General features: G+C 43.5%; 1 protein-coding gene across 1 annotated transcript in view; it reads right to left on the reverse strand.

Annotated features, from left to right (window-relative positions):
• Positions 1-20300, reverse strand: part of LOC116375826 (cAMP-specific 3',5'-cyclic phosphodiesterase 4B-like) — a 96490-nt gene extending 76190 nt beyond the window's left edge. Inside the window, exon 1 of the mRNA XM_031833640.1 lies at positions 19944-20300. The gene's annotated coding sequence lies outside the window, so the exon portion shown is untranslated. The remainder of the gene's footprint in view (positions 1-19943) is intronic.
• Positions 20301-20546: the final 246 nt, after the last annotated feature.

The raw sequence follows: 20546 nt of genomic DNA on the forward strand, positions 1-20546 counted from the left end.
TATATACCAAAAAAAATACGTTACAGTTTGGACTGTAGCGTAAAGTGCTACCATGAAACGCCTACATCGATATTTCATAACAGCTGCCGGCAGACACCCCAACTTCACATGACCCCCAGAAAGGTTGTCTATTTGGTTAGGTCATGACAGCAGGTACATCGATCTAATAATTGTCAGAAATTCTGTGCACACTGTACTGTAATGTCCTCAGCACCGCTGGGTAGAGTACAGCCCATCTGGAGGGTAGACCAAAGCCCAAACTAAAGAATTACGGAGCCGCTGTTTTCAGAGCCGATTTAGACTGGGTTTTATATGTGTACTTTTCAAACAAGGTTAACGTCACCGCTGTAATCCAATCTATAAAGGAATCTGTTAGAATACATCAACAAAGACATTATCATGGACCATCAACAGTAATGCCATCAGAAGCACCTCCTACTAGACGAGAAGAGGCCAGCAAGCCTACAGTTGCTCGAGCTGGCTGGGTGTAATATCCAACTGTAATCCAATCTCTGAAGGGATCTGTTATAATACATAATCCAGTAGTCATTAGTCAACCAACTATCATTATCATGGACCATCAACCGCTACACCAACAAAAGCCTCCTAAGAACAGAAGAAGCTGGCTATACCAGCTCTAGCTGGTTGTTTGTGTAATATTACGGTTTCCATGTAACATAATACAATATTAGATTACGCTTTTGTCTATATTGGTTTGCAGCAGAAGCAACACATGTTCAATAAAAAAAGAATGATATTGACATTGCAAAACAATCGTTTCACCAAAGAAATCCGAATTAGAGGCAGTGCAGTGCGTATGAAAGGCATAACATGCACCGATTGATCACCACAAATTATAGAGCACACAGACACAATGATTTTCTCCTTTCAGGAATGGATGAGGAAAAAAAACATGATTTCATTTATTTTTTATACATGATTTCATGCTATGAATTAATCCTACAGTACTTCTGCGTCAGAGTCCATACATGGCTAATCTACTTTTAACCACACAGATGTCTGAAGCACATAGGTGCTTTAAAAAACCTACATGATGGATGACGGCACATTTATATAACCCTGTGTGACAGTTTAAGACTAAATAAACATCTTTTCTGGGTGTTGCCTGCCAAACCTCCAAATCGGTTTACATAAGACACACACCCACACCAGTGGGTGACACACACACAGGAAATGACCATTTCTGAATGAATGTTGTTGTTTTTTTGCATTGAAAGTGACGATCCCTGATTGGATTGAGATTGGATATATTTCCTGTTGGAATATGAAGTGAGCTCGGATGTGAGATGAAATATCCCTGTGACATCAAAACTCTATTTGATTGGTCCAGAATATTGCTTTTAAAATCTGCAATTTGTATTGTCAACTACTGTATTATTGTGGAGTGACACTTGAATTCTAAACCTAACTCTAAATAGTGTGCAGACAGAGAAGAGAATGATCTATTACTACATGTGACATTTCATAAAGAGATCAAGTCGATATGGATCCAAAACATACTAATGCAATTCAAAACTGTACATTTGTGTATAGACACTAAGGATGTAAAAAACTTCTGCACCACAGGAAATGCAGATGAGCTTTTTTATTTATAGAAATTCACTGAAAAGCCACACTAACACATGGTTATATTAACAGTATTTCACTTTTCATGTAGCCTGCTTTTGGCCAGCTAATAGACTAACCACCGATCAAGCAAGATTATGGCCTAAACATTCAAATCCTATTGCTGCAGGATTATTTTGCTGTGACAATATAGGTCAAGTTAAGATCCTACATCTGTAGCCTAAATGTCATGGTAAGCATTCATTTACTTTGAGCTAGCATGTAAATGTCACTTTGCAGGGTGATGTGACGTCAGTTTGGTGCATTGGCTGTTGATGTGGGAACCACAGAGCTGTGCAGTGTCAATATTTGACCCTTCCCTCTGGGCGTAAGTGGCAGAGATGTCTGGGGCTGCGATTGCAATACCTTGTCTCTGACATGTTGACAAATACTACACCTAGCAGGACACATCAGGGGCCAGGTAGCCTAGTGGTTAGGAGCATTAGGCCACTAACTGAAAGGGCGCTGGTTCAAATCTTTGAGCATACTAGGTGACAAATGTGTTGAAGTGCCATTGAGCACTTAAACCTAATTGCTCCTGTAAGTCACTCTGGATCTGCTGGTTACACAGTCTGTCACAGCAGACGTGGTGTGCCTGTGTCCCAAATGGCACCCCTTTGAAGTGCACTATCTTTGACAAGGTCCCACTCATTTGGGATGCACCCTGTGAGTGACACCTAGCAGGTGAAAGGGACAGAATGAGTGCCTAGTCTGGTATGGATGAGGCTTGAGAGAGAGTTTCTGAGATAACTACATCTGCTTCCATTTGGAGTGCCAATTTATCTTACCATTTCTACTGATCTGCATGCCAGTTATGATTAACATATGCAAATGTTTGTGGAACAGTTTAATTTATTTTAAAACAAAGACTTCGTATCTCAAAATCATTGTTGTGTGGTTAATAACAATTCCATCTAAATCTAAATGAAAATGATACAAATCTAAAAGTAGCTTATTTCCATTGCCAACTATGTAAAAATAGCCTACATAAAGCCAACAAATAAAAACATTGCAGCCTGAAGGTAGAAAATATCCTGATTAAAAATAAATCACATTGGGTACACATGGCCTGTCTACAAGGAACTTGAAACATTGTATCAACTATCAACTTGGTCCAGCCTGGAAGCTTTCTCTAACAAACTTGCAACATTGTATTTAAATATCCTCTACCCTCAGAGTTTCCCTAGCCCTGAGCTCCAGATAGACACAGCTGTAGGCTGAGTAATCAGGTAGGCCTATTTCATGATGTTTCCACCAAATCAGCGCATTACATTTTTTACCCGAACACACAGAGTGGTTATCAAAACTGAGAGAACTGGAAAGATCTTTCAAATAGGCTACATTGAGGAACTATTGTCATTCTCAATGGATGTAAAAAACGTCTTTGTTTACTTGCTATTTGAGGTGAAGAAAAACTTTGAGAAACTCATTAGTGGTGGTGTGTTAAGACAATCAGAAATAGTATCAGATCCCCAAATGGGCACATTAAAAAGCCTACATTTGCGCACAGGCTAGGTAGCCTAGGCCTACTTCTATGCGTAAACAGGTGCGGGTCCTTACTCAACATTGACAGGGGCGCTCCGAAAAACAACATAATGAAAGAATTGACAACTTGTAAATGGAATGAAATAAACAAAAACCTGTTTCTCACAAGTGTAGCCTAGGTTGTACCCTCTTCAAACATGTCCACTCCGACAATTAGAACAGTAAAAGACTGTAATAATAATATATTGAATGCATTAACGGAAATTATGGTAACCAAACAAACATTGTAGATGAGAAATTACGGGAATTCATGGTAAATGTACTACTGGTGATACTGGTGTGCCGTCTCCGCTGCCTCCGCAATGGATTAGTCCACTGAGACAGATCAATCAAGATCTGCCGAAACAATTATATATTTTTACAACTGCTCGACTAAATGGGGTCAGCCCTAATCTCAATGTCCCTGTCCTTGGCTCGCTCTTAGTCTCTCCTTCTCTTTGTTGTTCTCTACCGCTTTTATGTTTCTCTTTCTCTGACACCCTGTTACTTTCTGTCAGACAGGCAGGAAGGAAGGCAGGCAGACAAGAGTCAGACAGGGCTAGGAGTAAGGTGCTCAGGGGAGCTTCACTAATGTGGTGGAAAACATAGTGAGAAAATTGCAGCGATTAAGTAGCTCGGAGTTAAAAACAGGAACAGTAGGAGGGCTAAAGAAAACAGATGTATTATTTTTCTCTGAATTTCCCAGAGGAAAGAAAGTTGCACCTGTTCTGTAAGACACCATGTACCCTATAAAATCACACACTTACTAAATGGCTTTTCATTTCCACCTTCCCTCCCTCTTTTCTCTCTCTCATCTCTCCCCTTGACAACCACAGACATTGATGTGCTGTTGATTTGCTGCAGCAATTCCTCTAGGTGTATCAGTGTGGATTTCTGATAACCTTGATTCGTGGTGCATTTTCCCCATGCATTCTCCTCTAAATGTGCAGGTGAGAATGACCAGACAAATCTGAGTAAAAGCTGAAACATAACACATTGATGAAGATTTTCTCCCGCAAGAGAAAAGAAGAAGAAAAACATGTCCAATGCTGCTTCAATATCTGGAAATTATTTATGGTTCACAGTAGTGTACTTTGTAATGTGTTCAATAAAAACCAAAAAAGACACTGTACTTGTGTACAGACACTATTTGCTGTGTACATCCAAACTTATAAAACACATCCAGACTCATAAACAAACAAAAGACTTTAAAAACACAATGGGGCCATTAGAACAGTTAAAGTTTTAGACTAAGTTTAAAGATCGCACAATTAAATTAACTGCTGTAGTTGCATGTGATAAAATGCTACATCTTAGCTGTGCCCATTAGCCCTATGCTAACCTCAACCAAGTAGCAGGGATTATTCCTCATCAGCCTATCAACAATTTTAAACATTTTCTCCACAAACCAATGGCATTTCTTAAAATAAGTCAACTCGGCCACCAGAGGGATATATTTAAACCTCCAAATCCAAGGTTTATCTTTGTTCCCCTTCACTTGGTCTGTGTTAAGTTTATAATTAAAAAAAAAACATTTATTTCATTGATTACTGTCTCAAGTGTAGAGTGCCAATATTGCATGATCACATCCTTTACTAGACTACTTGACTGCCTGGCTGCACAGGTGGATGTGTTAAGAGTGTGTTTCTTTTGACAATGAAGCACCGGACTACAGCCATAGAGTTTTGAACCTAGAAGGAGACCAAGAGACGGAACCAGGCAAAAAGGAGTCCACTGAGATTGGCAAGAGGAATGTCGAGTTGGTCATAAAGGCATGGTAAGCTATTGAGTGAGAGAATCTAGCTAGCTAGGCTTGATAAATGCTGAGCTAGTTGGTTAGCTAGCCCATTCGCAGGCTAATTACAGTGCCTTCAGAAAGTACTCACACCCCTTGATTTTTGTACACATTTTGTTGGGTTACCATTTGCAATTAAAAACGATTAAATTGACATTTTGTTTCACTGGCCTACACGCAATACCACATAGTGTTTAAGTGGAATTATGTTTATAGAACGAAAAGCTGAAATGTCTTGAGTCAACAAGTACTCAAACCCTTTGTTATGGCAAGCCTAAATACAGTCCATTTGGAAAGTATTAAGACCCCTTGAGTTTTTCCACATTGTTACATTACAGCCTTATTCTAAAATGGATAAACACTTTCCTCATCAATCTACACACAGTACCCCATAATGAAAAAGCAAAAACAGGTTTTTAGAAATGTTTGTTTAAAAATAAAAACTGATTTTACATTAGTATTCAGACCCTTTACTCAGTACTTTGTTGAAGCAACTTTGGCAGCAATTACAGCCTCAAGTCTTCATGGGTATGACGCTACAAGCTTGGCACACTTGTATTTGGGGAGTTTCTCACATTCTTCTCTGCAGATCCTCTCAAGCTCTGTCAGGTTGGATTGGGAGCGTCGATGCACAGCTATTTTCAGGTCTCTCCAGAGATGTTCGATGGGGTTCAAGTCTGGGCTCTGGCTGGGCCACTCAAGGACATTCAGAAACTTGTCGGGAAGTCACTCCTGCATTATCTTGGCTGTTTGCTTGGGGTTGTTGTCCTGTTGGAAGGTAAACGTTCACCCCAGTCTGAGGTCCTGAGCACTCTGGAGTAGGTTTTCATCAAGGATCTCTCTGTACTTTGCTCCGTTCAGCTTTCCCTCCATCCTGACTAGTCTCCCAGTCTCTGCCGCTGAAAAACATCCCAAAAGCATGATGCTGCCGCCCCCATGCTTCACCATAGGGATGGTGGCAGGTTTCCTCCAGAAGTGACACTTAGTATTCAGGCCAAAGAGTTAAATCTTCGTTTCATCAGACCAGAGAATATTGTTTAGGTGATATGCATTTGAGTCCTTTAGGTGGCTTTTGGCAAACTCCAAGCAGGCTGTCATGTGCCTTTTACTGAGGAGTGGATTCGATCTGGCCACTTTACCATAAAGGCCTAATTGGTGGAGTGCTGCTGAGATGGTTGTCTTTCTGGAAGTTTCTCCCATCTCCCCAGAGGAACTCTGGAGCTCTGTCAGAGTGACCATCAGGTTCTTGCTCACCTCCCTGACCAAGGCCCTTCTCCCCCGATTGCTCAGTTTGGCCGCATGGCCAGCTCTAGGAAGAGTCTTAGTGGTTCCAAACTTCTTCCATTTAAGAATGATTGAGGCCACTGTGTTCTTGGGGACCTTCAATGCTGCAGACATTTTTTGGTACCCTTCCCCAGACACAATCCTGTCTCGGAGCTCTACGGACAATTCCTTTAACCTCATGGCTTGGTTTTTGCTCTGACAATACACTGTCCACTGTGGGACCATATATAGATAGGTGCGTGCCTTTCCAAAATCATGTCCCATCATGTTCAATTTACCACAGGTGGACTCCAATCAAGTTTTAGAAACATCTCAAGGATGATCAATGGAAACAGGATGCACCGGAGCTCAATTTAGATTCTTATAGCAAAGGGTCTGAATACATATGTAAATAAGGTTTATTTTATTTTTCAGAAATGTGCAAACATGTCTAGACCTGTTTTCGCTTTGACATTATTTGGTATTGTGTGCAGATTATTGTCATGTGGTTAAATCATAAAAATCGGAATCAAAATTATACAAATCTAAAAGTTAAAATTCAACTAATGGAAGAGCACCAGCCTTTGCCATATGGAGACATTGGCACGTTCTGAGTCTCCCGTCTGTCCTGAGCTGCCAGAGTCTCCCGGCTGTCCTGAGCTGCCAGAGCCGCCCGTCAGCCAGGAGCTGCCAGAGCCGCCCGTAAGTCAGGAGCTGCCAGAGCCGCACGTCAGTCTCGAGCTGCCAGAGCCGCCCATCAGTCAGGAGCTGCCAGAGCCGTCCGTCAGCCAAAAGCTGCCAGAATCGCCCGTCACTCCAGCGCTATCAGAGTCTCCCTCCTGTCCAGAGCTGCCAGAGTCTCCCATCTGTCCTGAGCTGCCAGAGTCTCCAGTCTGTCTTGAGCTGCCAGAGTCTCCCGTCTGTCCTGAGCTGCCAGAGTCTCCCGTCTGTCCTGAGCTGCCAGAGTCACCCATCTGTCCTGAGCTGCCAGAGTCTCCCGTCTGTCCTGCGCTGCCAGAGTCACCCATCTGTCCTGAGCTGCCAGAGTCTCCCGTCTGTCCTGAGCTGCCAGTCTCCCGTCTGTCCTGAGCTGCCAGAGTCACCCATCTGTCCTGAGCTGCCAGAGTCTCCTGTCTGTACTGAGCTGCCAGAGCCGCCCGTCAGTCAGGAGCTGCCAGAGGCGCTCGTCAGTCAGGAGCTGCCAGAGCAGCCCGTCAGTCAGGAGCTGCCAGAGCCGTCCGTCAGCCAAGAGCTGCCAGAGTCTCTCATCTGTCCTGAGCTGCCAGAGCCTCCCGTCTGTCCTGAGCTGCCAGATCCGCCCGTCTGTCAGGAGCTGCCAGAGCAGCCCGTCAGTCAGGAGCTGCCAGAGCCGTCCGTCAGCCAAGAGCTGCCAGAGTCTCTCATCTGTCCTGAGCTGCCAGAGCCTCCCGTCTGTCCTGAGCTGCCAGATCCGCCCGTCTGTCAGGAGCTGCCAGAGCAGCCCGTCAGTCAGGAGCTGCCAGAGCCGTCCGTCTGCCAAGAGCTGCCAGAGTCTCCCGTCTGTCCTGAGCTGCCAGAGCCTCCCATCTGTCCTGAGCTGCCAGATCCGCCCGTCTGTCAGGAGCTGCCAGATTCGCCCGTCTGTCAGGAGCTGCCAGATTCGCCCGTCTGTCAGGAGCTGCCAGAGCCGCCCGTCTGTCCTGAGCTGCCAGAGTCTCCCGTCTGTCCTGAGCTGCCAGAGTCTCCCGACTGTCCTGAGCTGCCAGAGTCTCCCGTCTGTCCTGAGCTGCCAGAGCCTCCAGTCTGTCCTGAGCTGCCAGATCCGCCCGTTAGTCAGGAGCTGCCAGAGCCGCCCGTCAATCAGGAGCTGCCAGAGCAGCCCGTCAGTCAGGAGCTGCCAGAGCAGCCCGTCAGTCAGGAGCTGCCAGAGCAGCCCGTCAGTCAGGAGCTGCCAGAATCGACCGTCATTCCGGCGCTGTCGGAGTCGCCCTTCAGGTCAGAGCTGCCAGAGTCTCCCGCCTGTCCGGTGCTGCCGGAATCTCCCGTTTATTCGGGACCCGTTGCGAGGGTCCCCAGTCCGAGGTCGGCAGCGAGGGTCGCCGCTCTAAAGAGACCACGGAGGCGGGTAAAGACTATGGTGGAGTGGGGTCCACGTCCCGCGCCAGAGACGCCACCGTGGACAGACACTCACCCAGATCCTCCCCTATAGGTTCAGGTTTTACGGCCGGAGTCCGCACCTTTGGGAGGGGGGTACTGTCACGTTCTGACCTTATGTCTTTGTTTTAGTATGGTCAGGGCATGAGTTGGGTGGGCAGTCTATGTTCTTTTTTCAATGATTTGGTATTTCTGTGTTTGGCCTGGCATGGTCTGGCAATCAGAGGCAGCTGTCAATCGTTGTCCCTGATTGAGAACCATACTTAGGCAGCCTGTTTTTACCCTTGTTTTGTGGGTGATTATTTTCTGTTTCGTATCTGTACCAGGCAGAATTGTTTTGGTTTCATTTCGTTCTCTTGTTGGTTTTGTATTTTAGTGTTCTGAGTTCTATTAAAGAATATGAACACTTACAGTTACACGCTGCGCCTTCTTCCACTACAGACAACCGTTACACACATTGATACACGATCCATTGGCGGCTAAAGAAATTAGCACATGGAACTCAGAGAGCCGATTGGCCTATAACTTCCATCGTCAACTAAGTAAAATACTGTACATAGGCCTAAAGCCGACAAATAAAAACAGTACAAAATATCCTGAAGAAAATTCAGGTTCTTTCAGTCACATGAATCTCTCTAAGCCCTTTTCTATCTGTCTTGACCTATCGCTAGTGAAATGCAACATTGTATCAACTCAGGAGGTTGGCGTGCAAGCACGCACTCCCTCAACATTATCAGGACAGAGAAACCACACACATGCCAAACAAAAGACAATGAAAAAATGGACAAACACCTAAATGGTGGTTATGAAATAAACCTAAACTTGTTTCTCACAAGTGTAGCCGGTTGTGAACTCTGCAAACAATGTTTCCACTCCGAGAATGAGAACGGTAAATGACTAACACATGCATTAACAGTAATTAATGTAACCAAATGATGGGGAGAGTACATTTAATAGGCCTACTGGTTACATATGTAATGGTGAATTGAAATACTGAATCTTAACAGTCAATTCCTAGCGCAGGATGTGTTTTCTTTCTAATAAATGTCTTGGTAAGTCACGGTATTTGACTAACTTTAAAGCACTTTTTTTAGGAGACAGTGGTCTGCACACAGGTAGCTCGAGAATACTTGATTGACAGTTCTGGTCGCCTAGTGATGGACGTTAGTCCCGATTCAGAAGAGGCATTCCTTTACAGACAAGCAAAATGCCCATTCAGTGGCACTTCGTGTTGGAATTTAAAAAGCCGTAGTGTACCCTGACAGACAAACAAACATGCTGTAGCCGATGCGCTTTCAAGGGTATATGACTGCTGTAAAACATTATTCAGCATTGTAAATGTACATGGATTTTGCGGGGGTGCTTGTTGTTTTAACAGTTAAAACATTAAGCAACATCCCTACACAATACACAGACATAGTCCACCAGAAGATTTCACATCTGCCATCGAAAAACAGAAGTGGTTTGATGCTCAGATTTTTGTCATAGTAGACACCTATGTCATGAACGACGACACAGAGATGTCCACCGCCAGACGAGTGGAGAAAAGCCAAACACAGGAGAAACAACCACAGACGCTGACCTGTCACTATCCTAGCCATCCGTCCTTCCAAAGTCTGAAACAATTGAGTCACCATGAGCAAAAAGAACACAAGATATAATTTGTCAATAATTAAGATACAATTTAAGCCAGATCTAAAAGGAAAAAGTACTCCAGGAAAGGAACTTTCTAGTTTCTATACATGTGGGTGACGGAGAGAACCTGCGGGCTGTGGAAATTAAAAATGCTGAAACTGCAGTTTGATCTAGCCATACAAAGCTCCAGTGTGTCTCATAGGACTCAGGTGAAACAGCACAGTGAATACAGGTGGTGGATCAGGAAACATAGCATTGGACTTGAACTGCGAACACCATGTGCACCTCACAACAAACCTCAACCAACATCAAGTGGCCAATGTCCAGTTTGACATTGCACAGAAAGTCAGCAGGACCATATGAGAGCAGACAGACAATATGCAGTGATATGATAAAGATTGTGAGCTGAAGCCAAATGTAGACTTACTTTTATACCGTTACGTTCTTTGTTTCATTTGTCATTATTTTAACTTAAAATATTCTGTTAACCTTTTTTTAACCATTTATTTGTGCATTTTCTTTTACGTACAATGTTATGGCATAAGATGGAGTGCGCACCACCCACCGCTTACGAGTATATGACTTGCTAATGTTCAGTCTTTGGATAACAACGTTCATGAGCTGAGAGCAAGGATTTATTTGCAGAGAGACATCGGGGCCTGTAACATACTTTGTTTCATGGAAACATGGCTCTCTCGGGATACTCTGTCAGAGTCGGTAAAGCCAGCAGGATTCTCAGTACATCGCGCAGACAGGAAAAAATATCTCTCCGGGAAGCAGAAGGGCGGAGGGGTGTGTTTCATGATTAACGACTCATGGTGTAATTCTAGGAAAAAATTGTTCACCTGATCTAGAATACCTCACAATTAAATGTCAACCTTATTATCCTCCAAGAGAATTCTCCTCCGTCATCGCCACGGCCATTTACATCCCACCTCAAGCCGATACCTCGACGGCGCTCCAAGAACTTCACTGGGTTTTATGCAAACTGGAAAGCACATATCCTGAGGCTGCATTTATTGTAGTTGGGGACAAAACAAATCTGAGAACTAGGCTGCCATAGTTCTATCAACATATCGACTGTACCACTCACGCTGGTAAGACTCTCGACAATTGCTATTCAAACTTCCGGAATGCTTACCAGGCACTCCCCCGCCCTCCTTTCGGCAAATCTGACCACGACTCCATCTTGCTCCTCCCGTCCTATAGGCAGAACCTCAAAACAGGAAGTACCTGTGCTTCGGACCATTCAACACTGGTCTGACCAATTGGAATCCACGCTTCAGCATCACTTTGATCACGTGGATTGGGATATGTTCCAGGTAGCTTGCAAAAATAATCTAGACGCATTCACGGATACGGTGACTGAGTTTATAAGGAAGTGTATAGGAGATGTAATACCCACTGTGACTATTAAAACCTACCCTAACCAGAAACCATGGATAGATGGTAGCATTCGCGTGAAACTAAGAACAGGAACCACCACATTTAACCATGACAAGGTGACTGATAATATGGCAGAAAATAAACAGTGGAGTTCTTCACTCCGCAAGGAAATCAAACAAGCTAAACATCAGTATAGGGATAAAGTATAGAGGTGTATGTGGCAGGGAGTACAGACAATCACGGACTATTAAAGGAAAACCAGTCACGTTGCCGAGACCGACGTCTTGCTTCCGGACAGGCTAAACACATTTTTCACACGATTTGAGGATAACACAGTTCCACCAACGCGGCCCGTTACCAAGGACTGGTGGCTATCCTTCTCCGTGGCTGACGTGAGTAAAACATTTGAATGGGTTAACCTTCACAAGGCTGCCGGTCCAGACGGAATCCCTAGCCGCGTCCTCAGAGCATGCGCAGACCAGCTGGCTGGTGTGTCTACATGCATATTCAATCGCTCCCTATCTCAGTCTGCTGTCCCTACATACTTCAAGATGGCTACCATTGTTCCTGTACCCAAGAAGGTAAAGGTAACTGAACTTAATGACTATCGCCCCGCCCCGTACCACTCACCTCTGTCATCATGAAGTGCTTTGAGAGACTAGTCAAGTATCATATCACCTCTAACTTACAGTGGGGCAAAAGGGTATTTAGTCAGCCACCAATTGTGCAAGTTCTCCCACTTAAAAAGATGAGAGAGGCCTGTAATTTTCATCATAGGTACACTTCAACTAAGACAAAATGCGAGGAAAAAAATCCTACAATGTGATTTTCTGGAGAAAATAAATCTAATTTTGTCTGTCATAGTTGAAGTGTACCTATGATGAAAACTACAGGCCTCTCTCGTCTTTTTAAGTGGGAGAACTTGCACAATTGGTGGCTGACTAAATACTTTTTTGCCCCACTGTGCTAGGTAAAGCTCCGCCTTATCTCAGTTCACTGGTCAAGATAACAACACCCACCCGTAGCACACGTTCCAGCAGGTATATCTCACTGATCATCCCCAAAGCCAACACCTCATTTGGCCGCCTTTCCTTCCAGTTCTCTGCTGCCAGTGACTGGAATGAATTGTAAAATTCGCTGAAGTTGGAGACTTTTATTTCTCTCACCAACTTTAAACATCAACTATCTGAGCAGCTAACCAATCGCTGCAGCTGTACATAGTCCATCTGTAAATAGCCCACCCAATCTGCCTACCTCATCCCCATACTGTTTTTATTTTATTTACTTCCCTGCTCTTTTGAACACCAGTATCTCTACTTGCACATCATCATCTGCTCATTTATCACTCCAGTGTTAATCTGCTAAATTGTAATTATTCGCTCCTATGGCCTATTTATTGCCTACCTCCTCATGCCTTTTGCACACACTGTATATAGACTTTCTTTTTTCTACTATGTCATTGACTTGTTTATTTAATTTTTAAAATTTTAATTTCACCTTTATTTAACCAGGTAGGCTAGTTGAGAACAAGTTCTCATTTGCAACTGCGACCTGGCCAAGATAAAGCATAGCAGTGTGAACAGACAACACAGAGTTACACATGGAGTAAACAATTAACAAGTCAATAACACAGTAGAAAAAATGGGGAGTATATATACATTGTGTGCAAAAGGCATGAGGAGGTAGGCGAATAATTACAATTTTGCAGATTAACACTGGAGTGATAAATGATCAGATGGTCATGTACAGGTAGAGATATTGGTGTGCAAAAGAGCAGAAAAGTAAATAAATAAAAACAGTATGGGGATGAGGTAGGTGAAAATGGGTGGCTATTTACCAATAGACAGCTGCAGCGATCGGTTAGCTGCTCAGATAGCAGATGTTTGAAGTTGGTGAGGGAGGTAAAAGTCTCCAACTTCAGCGATTTTTGCAATTCGTTCCAGTCACAGGCAGCAGAGAACTGGAACGAAAGGCGGCCAAATGAGGTGTTGGCTTTAGGGATGATCAGTGAGATACACCTGCTGGAGCGCGTGCTACGGATGGGTGTTGCCATCGTGACCAGTGAAATGAGATAAGGCGGAGCTTTACCTAGCATGGACTTGTAGATGACCTGGAGCCAGTGGGTCTGGCGTACGAATATGTAGCGAGGGCCAGCCGACTAGAGCATACAAGTCGCAGTGGTGGGTGGTATAAGGTGCTTTAGTGACAAAACGGATGGCACTGTGATAAACTGCATCCAGTTTGCTGAATAGAGTGTTGGAAGCAATTTTGTAGATGCCGAAGTCGAGGATCGGTAGGATAGTCAGTTTTACTAGGGTAAGTTTGGCGGCGTGAGTGAAGGAGGCTTTGTTGCGGAATAGAAAGCCGACTCTTGATTTGATTTTCGATTGGAGATGTTTGATATGAGTCTGGAAGGAGAGTTTACAGTCTAGCCAGACACCTAGGTACTTATAGATGTCCACATATTCAAGGTCGGAACCATCCAAGGTGGTGATGCTAGTCGGGCATGCGGGTGCAGGCAGCGAACGGTTGAAAAGCATGCATTTGGTTTTACTAGCGTTTAAGAGCAGTTGGAGGCCACGGAAGGAGTGTTGTATGGCATTGAAGCTCGTTTGGAGGTTAGATAGCACAGTGTCCAAGGACGGGCCGGAAGTATATAGAATGGTGTCGTCTGCGTAGAGGTGGATCAGGGAATCGCCCGCAGCAAGAGCAACATCATTGATATATACAAAGAAAAGAGTCAACACCATAGTACCCTCCAAGCTCATCATTAAGCTCGAGGCCCTGGGTCTAAACCCCACCCTGTGCAACTGGGTCCTGGACTTCCTGACGAGCCGCCCCCTGGTGGTGAAGGTAGGAAACATCACCTCCACTCCGCTGATCCTCAACATTGGGGCCCCACAAGGGTGCATGCTCAGCCCCCTCCTGTTCTCCCTGTTCACCCATGACTGTGTGGCCAAGCACGCCTCCAACTCAATGATCAAGTTTGCAGACGACACAAAAGTAGGAGGCTTGATTACCAACGAGAGCCTACAACGAGGGGGTGAGAGCTCTGGAAGTGTGGAGCTTGGAAAACAACCTCTCACTCAACAATACATAGGAGATGATTGTGGACTTCAGGAAACAGCAAAGGTTGCACCCCCCCATCTACTTCGACAGGACCGCAGTGGAGAAGGTGGAAAGCTTCAAGTTCCTTAGCGTACACATTACTGAAAAACTGAAATGGACCCCCCACACAGACAGTGTGGTGAAGAAAGCACAACAGAGCCTCTTCAACCTCAGGAGGCTAAAGAAATGTGTCTGTCACATAAAACCCTCAAACTTTAACAGATGCACAATTGAAAGCATCCTGTCAGGCTGTATCACCACCTGGTACGGCAACTGCACTGGCCGCAACCGCAAGGCTCTCCAGAGGGTGGTGCGGTCTGCCCAACGCATTACCGGGGGCAAACTACCCGCCCCCCAGGACACCTACAGCACCCGATGTCACAGGAAGGCCAAAAAGATCATCAACCACCTGAGCCACTGCCTGTTCACACCACTATCATCCAGAAGGTGAGGTCACTACAGGTGTATCAAAGCTGGGACCGAGAGATTGAAAAGCAGCTTCTATCTCAAGGCCATCAGACTGGTAAACAGCCATCACTAGCACATTAGAGGCTGCTGCCTATAGACATAGACTAGAAATCACTGGCCACTTTAAGGAATGGAACACTAGTCACTAATAATCTTTACATATCTAGCATTACTCATCGCATATGTACAGTGTATATACTGTATTCTATACTACTGTATCTTAGTCCATTCCGCTCTGACATCGCTTGTCCATATGTATATAACTTAATTCATTCCTACTTAGATTTGTGTGTATATGTTGTGTAATGTGTTAGATATGACTTGTTAGATATTACTGCACCGTCGGAGCTAGAAGTACAAGCATTTCGCTACACCCACAATAACATCTGCTAATCACGTGTATGTGACCAATAAAATTTGATGTACTATTAACATGCTTCCTGTTGTTGCTGTCTGAAACTTTATATAGGAAGACGTGAAATGTACACAGTGATGTGTACACCATACAAGCACCGTATGAGCAGTAACAACTGCTATAGCCAATTCTCTGGGTCAACACTGGGGGAAAAGCCCACACTTTACCACTTTAAAAATTGTGTAAAGTTTATAGTAGTACACTTGATTGTTGCTTATTTCATCCCAAAAAAAGGCAACTACAAGTTCATTTACAATAAAGTCTTACAATCCACTAAACTTTGATGTTTCCAAATCTTGATTATTTATTGAAGTCCAGTGAAGGAGAAAAGGGAGATATTCAAAATGCTCATTAGGAACTAATAACTATGGGTGACAGGTCACATTTTGGCCTACTCTATACTTTATATAACTGAAAATGAGTGTTAGAACAAATCTTTAAGCCAAATGATTAATTTACACTATGTGTGCGGCATACATTCTACTATTCCATACAGCTACAGCTCAATGGTAAGATGGCCTGTATCCACAACAATAATATCCTTGACTACATAAGTCTTTTGAAGTGTTAAGCAGAGGAGATAATACCTACAGTATTAATTTGTCAACACAGAATGTAAAAGTCCTCATGTATACACTGTCATGTTTGCAAAAGCCTCAAGTTGTCCCAACACTGAATCATCATCATCATCACTCAAGTCTTCCTCATCCCCCAAAAGTTCAGTGATGATGGATAGTAGGGCTATTGCATGTCTCATGTCAGTAATGGGCAGAGCAGAAAAAATGTCCTCAATTGAGAAAAGGGAATTGCGCTCAGAATGTTGTCCATCATTTTGTCAGGGTTACCCACATTGGATGATGTGCAATAAACAGACACTTCCATGAACACCTGTGTGCGCCATCTCAAGGGCAAGGTCATGTCATTCCTTTCTCAGGTATTGCCTACGCTCTTCACTGACCAGCCTGCAACGGTTGCAATTGTTGTCCTGCATGCCTCTCCAAAGGACTATAATTACCCTGCAGTTGCATGAGGTAGAGTGATTTTCACAGCAGTCATGTTTGGGTGATATTGGTTGCGTGACATCTTTAAAAAGATGTAACACTTTCACCCTACTGCAGCTCGTACTGTTTGACACATACATTCTCATCTTATCCGAAACTCCAACAAGCTGCCTTCCATTGTACACGATAAGTGAACGTGAGCTTGTGCCGTCCCTCCCCGCTCTTCCATATGCCAGCATGTGGGCCTCAATGTCTTGAAGTGGTCCATAGTTGACGAAATGATGGACACCCTAAAGGTCCACCCCCATTCCCTGTGCTGAAGAAGCCATCACAACTCGAAGATTAGATTTACTTATCTTCCAAGACCGGAGATGATGTGCAGTTGTATGTGCTCGGGTGTCTCTGAGTGGTACATGTCAAAAAGACTGTTTTCCCGTGTGTCCTCTACTCCTGCTCGATGCACAGAATTCTCCCCAAAGAAACGCTGAGAAATCTTGTTGTACAGCAAAGAACAGTCTTTACTTCTCTTACAGTATATGACAGTCCTTGGGGTCTCAGGCCCCTTTCAGGCCAACTCTTTGACTCTTTGACTCAACTCTTTCTCTACAGGGTCAGATAACACCTTCTTCATTGCCAGTCTGATGTTGTCCCTGTCAGGACTTTTCACCACCTCGCCGAATGCCCAGGTGCTTCATTATGCTCTTCCTTGTAGCCTTGAAAGCTGTAGATATGACTGTCAGGTCTGAAAATGGTAAGAGCGACCACAGGTCGCCAACCATTCCACACCACTTCCGAAAAGCTGCCTTACCATTTTATAGGAAATGTGATAAAAAAACAGAAAATATGCATTAGTTGTCATAATAAAGGACAAAATAATACTGGTTCAATGACAAATGTGTCATGTCGAATGTAGCTCATGGCCTTTGTGTTCATTTAAAGGAGTGTAATTTTAAGAGAAGGTCCAACAATTTAGTGATATATATTCAAACATACAGAAACACAACTGATCAAAGAATTAGCATGTTTCAACCATCAGACACTTGTTTTACTTGTCAAATAATACCAGGGCAACATACACACATGGCAACAATCACATGCAATGCCCCCCACCTTCCCCCTCTCTCCCCACATAGCCACACCCCAACCCAATTTGATTTGATTTGAATATCTCTCAGACAGTTTTAGTCGTCTTAGCCCCAAAAATATGCTTTTACACACAAATAACTCACCATTGAACCACAGTAGGGATCTCATTGACAGCCATTTCAATGAGACGCTCGCGGAACAATGACGTTTGCAGTAGGCATCGCCATTTCTCTGAGCCAACCAAAGTTTCAGGAGTCTTGGCAATTTTCTCGTCCTCCAACTCATTTTGACCCACGTGAGCTTGTGCCATCCCTCCCTGCTCTTCCATATGCCTGCATGTGGGGCTCAATGTCTTGAAGTGGTCCATAGTTGACAACATGATGGACACCTTAAAAGTCCATGATGGAGATTCCTTGAGAGTTCAGAACATGAACCTGATCCTCGATCATTGACATCAGAGGGGAAACTACAATTAAAATCGATTGCTCCACTTTCAATTTCAATAAATATGTCGGCCACACTTAATACACTCAACTTTTACCATAGCCTGTAGGTAGACATGCCGAAATTGAAAAAAAAAATACAAAATTTTGTAGAGAGTTCAAGCAGAGGAGTTGTAATGCCTTCATTGACTTGATTTTGTGTTTGGACCACACTTCTGGCAAAACCTGAATTCAGTTTTTCCTCCAAGTCTTCTTCCATTTTTCTACAATGTTGCAAACTAGCATACGGAACAACTCTCTACAAAATCTGTCCTACCTGGTCCGAATACAGTGACGGACATAACACGTACCATGCCACAGGGAGCCTGCGGACCATTCAAACCATTTTGACGAATACAATATTTTGGCTAATAAAGAATGAGCAAATGTTGATTTAATATTTGTAAATACTATGATTGCAGGACTATTGAGATTAATTGATTTCTCGAGCTTAGGTATTGAATATTAAACCTGTGCTCTCAGAGTCCACTTACAACACTGCTTATTGATCAATGTGTTTGTACTATACTTCACACATACACACAGAGAGAGAGAGCGAGAGAGAGAGAGAAAGAGAGCGACTGAGTTGTCTGATCGATGGACACACTCTAAAAGGGTTTGATTTTGGGATGAAATGAAAGGAAGACAAAGTGATGTGTTCTCAGAGAGGGATGGAAGAAAGAAGGGAGTGACAATGATGAAAAGACGCAGAGGTATTTGAAGGTGAGGGGTGATAGAATGGATGTACTGTGATGGAAAGAGGGTGACGGAGAGGGCTGGGGGAATCAGGGAGAGAGATGAGTGAGATGAAAGTGAAGAAGAGGAGGCACCAGAGATATAGCTGTCAAATGGCATCAGGACAGACAGGCTTGTTTGCCCAGGGAGGGTTCATTCACAAGCCTATGCCCCCTAATCATTCAGACCAGACCCACTCTCTCACTAACACTGTCAGCTCAACACAAGGGTAAGGGAGATGCAAAACATGTCTTGCAACCTCTAATGGACATAGGAAGCTTCAGATCCCTGTATGACATGTAGTTGCTCTGGAAATATAGACATTAATCATTCATTCATAAAATATCAGTTTAATGGAAGGAAATTCAACAAATTCTGTGTTTAATTATTTACTAGTATATTACCACTTAACAAAACATTTCATAAAGAAATGTACATTATATTTGGCTATATGGTATCTGTGCAACTTCATGTAAAGTGTGACTGTTTTTTTTTCTTCAGTTTAGGAGGTTGGCCCTGGATTTAAAACTAATCTGGCTTCAGAAAGAAACAGAGAGAGACTCTTCTTATCTAGGCTGAATATGCAGGCTACTGCAGGCTATTTCATATCAGTGTCACTCTCATTCTTGTCCTTATCCAGACAGACCTAGGAGAATATCAAAGTGTGTCAGAGGGACCCCTAAAATGAAAATACCCAGTCACTGATCGAGAGAGCGCACCTATACAACTATTGTGATTTAATTATCACGTCAGTGGTGTCAGTTATCTGTCAGTTGTCTGCTTTGAAGGGATTACTTTATTCAGTTATTAACCCATTGGAAGTCAAATTGGTTAGTTACCCTGCCATGTATCCTGCCTAAATCAAGTTGGTTAACATTAACTAAGATAGAAAAAAATGTAACGTCTTGAAATGTAGCCTGCACAATGTAGCCTATAATTTAGTCTGGGTCACTAGTTACAAATGATGATTGTTTATTTCAAAATAAACAATGATGTATTTTTTGTTGTTGTTTTTTATCAATCGAATTGTCACATACTTGAAAAATGATACACGTAGCCAACCATACGTGTTACTCAATCCAAGTGCCTATCAGTAGGCTATAGCCTAGCCATTATAAATAACACATCAATTGGATTTTCGCTACAGGGAAATCCCACAACTCCCAGAAATATCAGAACCTAATGCATGTTGGTGTTGTTTAACATTATTATTAGTCTTATCCATCAATAGCATAACAACACAACAGAATTAGACAAACTACAGCCTGCGCTCAGGTGCACCTTACCTAAAAAGCGAATCCACTATTTTCTCATGGGTTGACAAAGGGGTCTTGCTGAATACTTGAATTTCTGTAAACCGCGAAAGTGTCAAAAACCAGGGCTGTTTTCTTTTGTTAGCCACGCGGTTAATTTCGCGGCGCGCTATTGTATGTCCTCCTCCTTGAGCCAACCTCGTTCGGTTAGAATTGTCCAGCTAAAAACCGTTTTTAGGGAATCTCTTTCAGGGACAACCGTTACAGCACCTCCTTGATGGAGTGACTTGTCTGTCACCAGACAATCACGCGGGCGTAATTCTAAGGTTCGAACTATTTCAAGAATTGTACAATTTACGACGTTCTTATTAAAAAATGGAGGAAGATAGTTTCCGATGAGCTTCTCAAAAAATATCTCTCAAGTCGGCATTCACTCCCTCACCGTACAGTAGAGTATTCTGGACCAATCGAGCGCGCAGAATAAACGAATGAATAGGCTACTCTAGCGAGCGTTGTCATCATCTCATCTGGCTCTTCCTCATCTATGTCGCTCTCCAGCGTGACATGTTAACGACTTGGTCTGTATCAGTCTTTCCTTGAATTCGAGCAGGAATGTATTTGAAAAGCCCATAGTCT

Source organism: Oncorhynchus kisutch, linkage group LG10, assembly GCF_002021735.2.
Source record: "Oncorhynchus kisutch isolate 150728-3 linkage group LG10, Okis_V2, whole genome shotgun sequence".
Taxonomy (NCBI): domain Eukaryota; kingdom Metazoa; phylum Chordata; class Actinopteri; order Salmoniformes; family Salmonidae; genus Oncorhynchus; species Oncorhynchus kisutch.